Genomic DNA, 8,706 nt, shown 5'->3' with positions numbered 1-8,706 from the left:
TTGCTTCTAATACCTGACTCTTAGCCTTACTGTGACAATCAATTGAACAATTATTTTTTGAGTGCTTCATATGTGTCTGGCCTTGGGCTCAGCATTGGGTGGGGGATGGGGAGTGCAAAGACCAGTACCCAGGACTCAGTCCTTGATCTTGAGTTTGGTTTAGTGTTGGGAGGTAGGTCTATAAACAGATAACTTCAACATCATGGATAAATGTGAAGACAGAGGTAAGCACTGGGTGCTTTAGGAGTACAAATGAGAGGCAAGGATGCTTTTGGGAGTAAATGGTGGGTGAGCTGTTTTAAAGGCTGGGGGAGATGACCCAGAGAAGCGGGGGGAGGTTGGGGATGGGTGTACCTGGACAGGAGAAGCGTGGAGGTGTGAAACAGCATGATGTGAGCAGGGAATAACTGAAACATAATGTTCAAGACAGGGACTGATGGGGCTGATGCTGGAAAGTATATAGGAGCCAAGCGATGGGAGGTCCTGTAGGTCACATCAAGGACTAAAAACTCTATCCATATAGGCAACGGGTTTTAAAAGAAGAGGGTGGCCTGGTCAGATCTAGGTTTGGATCAAAGGGCACTTTGACGATTATGTGGAGGATGGATGTGAGAGTGAAAAATCTGAAATTAGGAGTTCAGTTAGGAGGCTGCTGCGATAGTCCAGGTGAGCGAGGATGAATTACCACACAGTTTATCATCAGCAGGTGTGGGGTGTAATGGGGAGGGACCAGATTTATAAAATGAGGACAATAAAAAAGCAGATCCTGGAGGCAGATTGCTGAGGACAGGGTGGGGATAGGGGTGGCTCCAGGTGTCTGGCCGGCCTGGGTGGGTGGAGGATGGTGCCGCTGACTAAGCTGGGAATCACAGGAGGAGCTGGTTTGGGGTAAGGGCACAGATGGTGACTTCAGCTTCAGACGGGTCTAGTTAGAGGTGCCTGTGAACTGTCCCAATGGAGATGCCTAGCAATCAGTTGTATACACAGATATGATGTTCAGGAAGGGAACCTAGTGCAGCCACTGTGGAAAACAGTATGGAGATTCCTCAAAAGATGAGGAATAGACTTACCACATGACCCAGGAATCCCACTCTGGGCATATATCCAGAAGGAACCCTACTTCAGGATGACACCTGCACCCCAATGTTCATAGCAGCATTATTTACAATAGCCAAGACATGGAAACAGCCTAAATGTCCATCAACAGATGACTGGATAAAGAAGACGTGGTATATTTATACAATGGAATACTATTCAGCCATAAAAACTGACAACATAACTCCATTTGCAGCAACATGGATGCTCCTGGAGAATGTCATTCTAAGTGAAGTAAGCCAGAAAGAGAAAGAAAAATACCATATGAGATCGCTCATATGTGGAATCTAAAAAAAAAAAGAAAAGAACATAAACACAAAACAGAAACAGACTCATAGACATAGAATACAAACTTGTGGTTGCCAAGGGGGAGGGAGGTGGGGGGTGGTGGGAAGAGACAGACTGGGAGTTTGAAATTTGTAGATAATGACAGGCATATGCAGAATAGATAACCAAAATTATACTGTATAGCACAGGGAAATATATACAAGATCTTGTGGTAGCTCACAGCAAAAAAGAATGCAAAATGAATATATGTATGTTCATGTATAACTGAAAAATTGTGCTCTACACTGGAATTTGACAAAACATTGTAAACTGACTATAACTCAATTTAACAACAACAACAAAAAAGGAAACCTAGGCCTGGGTGTAGGCTTGCAAATTACCAGAATATGGATGATGGTGAAACTTTCAACAGTGGTTGCTGTTGTCTGAAAATACTGTGTGGAATGTGAAAATTGGTGGTTTAAGGATTGATTGACAGGGAACTGCAGTGACTGAGCGGGGGGCGGAGGAGTAGTGCAAGGTGGAGACCCACACTTGCATAGAGAGGCTGGCCTCACAGTCAGGAGGGAGCAGACAGTTTCAAGAGAGAGAAAGTGAGGAATAGAGTCAAATGCAGCAGTAAGCAAAGTATAGAAAACTATCTGCTGGGTTTGGCAATGGGAAGGGATGGATGATTTTTGACTGAGGAGGGGTGAGTAGGGGATCAGAGTCTGCAGTGGATTGAATCGGGAAGGGGAGGTGAAGAGTGGGGAAAGCAGGTGTAGGTTTTAATAAAGAAGGAAGAAGGGAGATAAGGTGGGGCTGGGAGACCCAAGGTAGAAGGTTTGTGTTTGTTTTTAAAATGTTGCAGAACTTGACCATATCTATAGGGTAAGAGGCAGGAGACACTAGAGAAGCAGAGGCTGAAAGGCAAGGAGTGAATGCAACCACATCAGACCCTCCTAATATTTGCAAAGTGAAACCCCAGCAATTCCAAACCAGCGGGCTGCCCTCTGCAAGTCATTTTTCACGCTTAAGCTCTATGCCTCTCCTCACTGCCTAGCAACAACAGAGTCCACAGTCTATGTGTCTCGGTCTGTGGCAGCTCGAATCCCAGCTTTCCATGTGGACACGAGTCATTTATTCAATACACAACACATGCCATTGGCTCCACCATCCTTGACTCAGCAGCAAGGCTTCCAACCAGCCGTTATGCAAAGCAGTCTATCCCAGCCCTCTGTGGTCCTTTTGGGTCCTGCCATCCACAACTGTCCAGACGTCCAGCACCAGGAACTTGCCAAGGTGCAGTTGGGTCTTGCCTTGCAACAAACTTCAAATATGCAGCCTATTCCTAGGTTGGATGAACAGCAGCTGGATCAGCATCAGGACCAGGTGGTTCCTAACTGGTTGATACACATCTTCTCCAGGCTAGAGAAGAATCTTACCCAGGCTCCAAATCTTTATTCTGAACCAATACAACAGCCTGGCCAGACACATTTTTATAACACTGCCCAGTCACCAGGTGCTCTCCAGCAGGTTACAGTGCCTTAACCAGCACCCCAGCTTTTGCCTAATTTCGGATCTATGGGGGCAGCCTTGAATTGCTTTGTCTCAGACCCTTCAGCTCTCGTGACAGCGCTCCCACAAGCACAGGTACAGAACCTGAGTGGCCCCGCGCAGGCGAGCCAGCATTTCAGAGGATTAATTCCTGCTGGAATGCAGCGTAGCATGATCACAACTGCGGGAAAAAATGTCCGAGATGGAATTAAAGCCTCTGGGCGTGGTTTTGATACAAAAGCAGGCATATCTCCAATCAGAGGTAGAAGCATCACCCCAACATCTAGTCCCTTCTGGCTCCTTCCAAATCTGAACAACCAGTCCAGCAAAATGAACAGCATTGTCTAGGAGAAGCAGCCTGCCCCTCCGCTCCAGAAAAGAGCTGTGGGAACAGGACTCAACCACCAGACATCTGGTCCTAGGTGCTGGCAGACAGCAGAGGTTTTCAGGCCATGCAATGGTTCCTCTCTGAGCAGCAACACAGCCAGCAGACAGGAGGCAAAGTCCAGAAAGTGCAAGTGATTCAAGGAAACCTCCTGAAACGCTGGTGGAACCTCCTGGTGTCTCCTAGGAAAAAGCAGAAGAAAAGCCACCCCCTGTACCCACCATAGCCACCAAACCTGTTAGAACTGGACCAGTCAAACCTCAGCTCAAACCTCAGGCTATCAAAATGGAAGAAACAAGGTCTCAAAGGTGAGGTTTATTGCAGGTGGTTGGGGGCGGGGAGGGGTGGGAAGCAGGAGAATGATGTAGATAATGCCAACAGCCAAAGGGGCAAAATGGTCTGCGACGTTATCCTGTTCAGGACTTGGAGGTGCACAAGGGACCTAGGAGCCGTTTACACCGGCACACGGCCGCTGCGCCAGCAAAACCAGGCTTTGCCGGCTCGTGTCTACTACATAACACGCACTCTGTTGCTGGCCGTGCACCTTCAGTCAGAATTTATATATGCATATATGCATACATTCCTTGAGTGCATATAATTTAGAACTAAAATCCTTATGGTTAGAGGAAGCACCAGAATATGAGGGAAAAAACGCTGCCGAGGACTAGCTCAGCCTGAACAGTGTGGTGATCCCAGCTAATACATCAGACCTGGTTTCTTTGCTCCCTTAGGTTCTTTAGATATGGTGGTAGGATTTGCAGGCTTGGTGGTGAGGAACATTAGACAACTGGTGTTGGGTAGAGGAACCTTATTTTTTTTTTTTTTATTACATGGTGATTGAATTGAACACAAAGACAGTAACTGATTTCTCCTTCTTCCTGGATGAGTGAGTGGATGATGGAACATTGAAGCCCTCATCCTTGAACATATCCAGGTGGGCAATGTTTGGCTACTGCTTCTGTTTGAAACGATGCTTGAAGCTTTGAAGTGCTAACTGGCGTCTCCTTTCTTCCATGGAGTTCTTACCAATCAGACACAACAGAGTTGGTCAAATACTAGTTAGGTAGAGTCTTGCTTGTCTCCACTCAGTCATCATTGTATGAATCCAATGATGGGTTTTTTTTTTTTAAGTGGTTTTAAACTGATGTGCAGTGAGTACCTAGAACTGTGCAATTAAAGAAAGGAAATCCTAAGAAGTTGCATTTCTTTACCAGGGCTGTGTCATAACCATCCTTTGGGCTCTACTGGAAAAGTAGAATCAAGTCTCCAGCAACGGCTTCTAAATTATATCCTCTGGTATTACAGGCGTGGGACAGTGCCGTCTCATACCTGCCTTATGGTATGTAGTAGTGACCGTCCTCTATCAGAGCTGTTTTTAGTGATGCTGTTCCAGAATGTTTCCTTTCCAGATGATGATTTAGAAACTAATAAAAAAAATGGCACCAGGTACCGCAACAGTAAGAGAACTTTGCTGATTTCTGGGGGCTTGTTTTTATTATTTTTTTTAATGGAGTGTGCTGGATGTCTCTTTAATTTTGTCCAGATGACTGCAGAACCTAGAAAAGCCACCGTCGATATTAATGCCTGACATACTGCTATTGGTCTTTATATATATTTGAATTTTTGGAAATGTTAGCTGTGCTGTCAACTTTAGAAAAACTATCCCAGTTGCACTGTGCTGGGTTGGCATTGTACACAAACTAACAGCCATTTGTGTATTTGATTTGATTTGACTGAAGTTCAGTCAATTGCAGTGTGTCTATACCTGGGTTACAGCACAATATCCCGGTCATGCATGTGCATACATATATTCGTTTTCATATATTTTTTCCCATTAAAGTTAACAGCCATTTGGTCTAGAAATGTTACACACTGTTAACATGCGTACAGGGGTAACGCACTGTACTAAATGTGTAAGGGCTTATCTTCATGGGTTTGACTACAGAAATTAGTAAAGTATTCTCTAAATAAAAAAAAAAAAGAAAGATAAGGAATGAACACTGATGAAAACAGGCTCCAAGGGAGAAGAACAGATACAGGGACTGGCCTGGGGAAGGAGGAGGGACCTTCACCCTGGGGTAGAAGGAAAAGAAGAAGGACAGAGATGGATAAGGGTGTAGATAGCTCTCCTCTTAGGGCTTCAGTTTTTTCATTAAGATAGGAAGAGGTGTTGTCAGCTGAGATGGATGGGCTTTGGGGTTGGTGGGCGGAGGGCTTGAAGAGGGTGGGTGGAAGTTGGAACAGTTCCTGAGGAGAGCAGGAGAGGTGGCCTTCAAAGCACAAGGAAAAGGGATCCTTGATCTGCGGCGCTCAGAACCCAGCTGAGTGTGGAGACCGTGGGGCCATGATAGCATCGTGTGCTTTTCCCAACAGCAGAGGAGGACAGAGGTAGGTCATGAGATAGACGCATTAGGTTTTCTCAGAAGAATGAGGTAGAAGGTGGATGCTTGTGAGAGATCGGGTCAGGACAACTGCGTGGTCCAGGCTGGGTGGGCAGAAATGAAGGGCTTGGGACGGGGTCTGTGTGGCTGGGGAGCAGATGTACCAGGAGAGAGGGCAGGAGAGCAGTGCCAGCAAGAGGACTGCTGTTTGGGGCTGGGCTGCTGGAGTTGGAGATTTCAGAAGTGGGCCAACTCTGACAAGGTTCCCGGACGTGGGGAAACCAGGGCAGAATGGAAATGAAGTCCACTGGATTGAGGAGGTTTGTGAGCTGTGATTCCAGGGTTGGACGAGATGGACATCCAAGTTTCTCAGCAAAATGGCGAATGTGGAGGAGAGAGAATGACTGTCAGGCTTCAGTGCAAGGTTGGAGTTGACGTTCATGAAGATTAGAGGCTCACATAACCATTTGGTCAGGTCTCAGAGTGGCGGAGGCTTCTGCAGGAAGCAGGAGAGTAAAGGTTTGAAAATGGCACTGGGGAGTGAAGAGAACAGTAACCCTCTTCTCGACCCTTCTGGATCCAGTGGGGAGCAGAGGTTGAGTAATCTCCACAAAGGGCGACAGGGAAGTTGTCAGACTGGTCTTTGTACACTGTCCGAGGAAGGGAGAGATTGAAATCCGAGCTTTCATCATACTTTGTGTCCTCAGGAGCTGGACTGCCTAGGGGGGCACTTTTAACCAATGTGACTTCCCAACCAGAAGGGCCACCTTCTTCTAATTTACCCAAGGCACCATCAAGGCTGGTGGTGGCATTGGAAAGTGTGTCCTCAGCAGAGAGTTGGGTTTTTGTCTAAGGTCACACAGTGTGGGGAAAGGATCAAAGATGTAGGGGAGTTTATCAAGCAGTGGGGGCTTCAAGTAGCCCAAGGGGAAGGTTGGTGAGAGAGAGAGATGGAGGGATGGGGAGATGACGGGTGGAGTAGCACTGAGGTGTCCTGTAGACGAGGGATGACTTGAGGGGCTTTCACTGGGACAGTGACTAGGGATGGCAGGCTCTGAGGATGATTCCAAGGGACCAAAGGGAAGCCACTCATCTCCCAGGGCCAGTCTGGAGCTCCATAATGATTTTATTTGGATGGACTATGTGGTCCTTGAACATCTGCATCAGTGTCACAGGATGTTTATTTAAAATGCATGTTCCTGGGCCCCACCCAGATCTAAGGAAATGGCATCTCTGTGTGTCATTCTGCTCAGCCCCAAGGTGGTTCTTAAGCACCCCAAAGTTTTATTTTTATTTTTATTTTTTTGAAATACAGTTGATTTACAGTGTTTCTTTCCAGCATATAGCAAAGTGATTCAGTTATACATATATATACCTATTCTCTTTCAGATTCTTCTTCATTATAGGTTATTACAAGATATTGAATATAGTTCCCCAGGCTATACAGTAGGTCCTTGTTGTTTATCTATTTTGCATACAGTAGTGTGTATTTGTTAATACCAAATTTCAAATTTATCCCTCCCCTCTTTTCCCCTTTGGTAACCATAAGTTTGTTTTCTATGTCTGTGAGTCTGTTTCTGTTTTGTAAATAAGTTTATTTGTATCATTTTTTAGATTCTACATATAAGTGATTTGTTATTTGTCTTCCTCTGTCTGACTTACATCACTTAGTATGATAATCTCCAGGTCCATCCATCTTGCAGCAAATGACATTATTTTATCCTTTTTTATGGCTGAGTAGTATTCCATTGTATACATATACCATAACTCCTTTGTCTAGTCATCCATCAGTGGTCATTTAGGTTGCTTCCATGTCTTGGTTATTGTAAATTGTGTTGCTACAAACATCGGGGTGCTTGTATCTTTTTGAATTAGGGTTTTCTTGAAATATGCCCACCCCAAAGTTTGACCACCCCTGACTAGGAAGCTTGGTGGTCTTGGGAGCATAGTGCCAGGTGGTATTCAATGAGGTCACATTGATACAGCGCCTGTTGCAGGGCCTGTCTGGTCAGTGGCAGTTATCACACACACCGCAACCCCTTGGTTTTATTGGTGACATGGGAGGGTGTGTAGGCATCAGCGAGAGAGTTTTATTATTAGCTGATACACATGCCTTCGAGAGGGTAGGGCAGAATGTTGCTTCACTCTTCCCCTCACAGCACCCCTCAGTCACATCTCTGGGGATCCCCTCCTTGCTCTGGTCTCCCCCCTTTTCTCTTCCACAGGGCTCTTGGTCTTTTCAATCTGTAACCTCTCTCGGGGCCCTGCTGCAAGTCCGGGGGGCCGGGTCACTCCCGAGGCTTGTGTGGACCATGAACAAGGCAGGCTGTACGCACCGCCTCCACTCACTTCCTTCAATACAGTACTTTGCTCACCATTTACCTCTCTTTCCTGATCTTACTGAAGGCTCCTTGGGAGTGGATGGAGGGGAAATGGAAAGAAAGGGGCCAGCGGACAAAGACTGGTGCCCACCTTGTCACCTAAGTCTTACACTTTCCTCAGGTTCAAGGCCCAACTTTCCAACCCCTCCAGCCCCCACGGAACAGAAACCCCCTTGAAATTCTAAGCAGAATGTGAATATATTCAATTCAGATTTAAAATCAGAGTCTGAATGAAGCCAGTGTTTACTTAGCTGTGCTGGCCCTCGACGCCCTGGGAGGTACAGATGATGTACATCAGTGAACAGTCAAGGGAAAACTCTGGTGCCTTAGAGAAGAGGGAAAGGAGACCTCGCAGGGCTGGGCTGGAAGCTGCCAGGAGCTGGGCAAAGGGATGAGCCTGGGCGCAGGGCTAGAGAAAATACAGCAGGTGAAAGGGGAAAGAAACAAGTCATGTGAGGTGAACCTTGTTCAGCCTACGTGCATAGGGGCTGGATTCCTGAGTCCAAGACGCCAGAGATGGGGCAGGAGATGATCATGAGGTTTGCATTGCTTGGGAGGGCGGGAGGGAGACGTGAAGATCAATCAGGAGGAGCAAAGCAGGCAGGCAGCCGACAAGCCCCAGGCTCGTGAACGCCCTGTG

General features: G+C 46.6%; 1 pseudogene; it reads left to right on the top strand.

The window, feature by feature from the left end:
* The first annotated feature begins 202 nt into the window (after positions 1–202).
* On the top strand, positions 203–3,490 carry LOC102509136 (annotated as a pseudogene).
* The last annotated feature ends 5,216 nt before the right edge of the window (positions 3,491–8,706 follow it).

This window comes from Camelus ferus, chromosome 33 (genome assembly GCF_009834535.1).
Source record: "Camelus ferus isolate YT-003-E chromosome 33, BCGSAC_Cfer_1.0, whole genome shotgun sequence".
In the NCBI taxonomy this organism is placed as follows: domain Eukaryota; kingdom Metazoa; phylum Chordata; class Mammalia; order Artiodactyla; family Camelidae; genus Camelus; species Camelus ferus.
The sequence above is the reverse complement of the archived record's forward strand: the minus strand, read 5'-3'. Positions and strand labels throughout refer to the sequence as shown.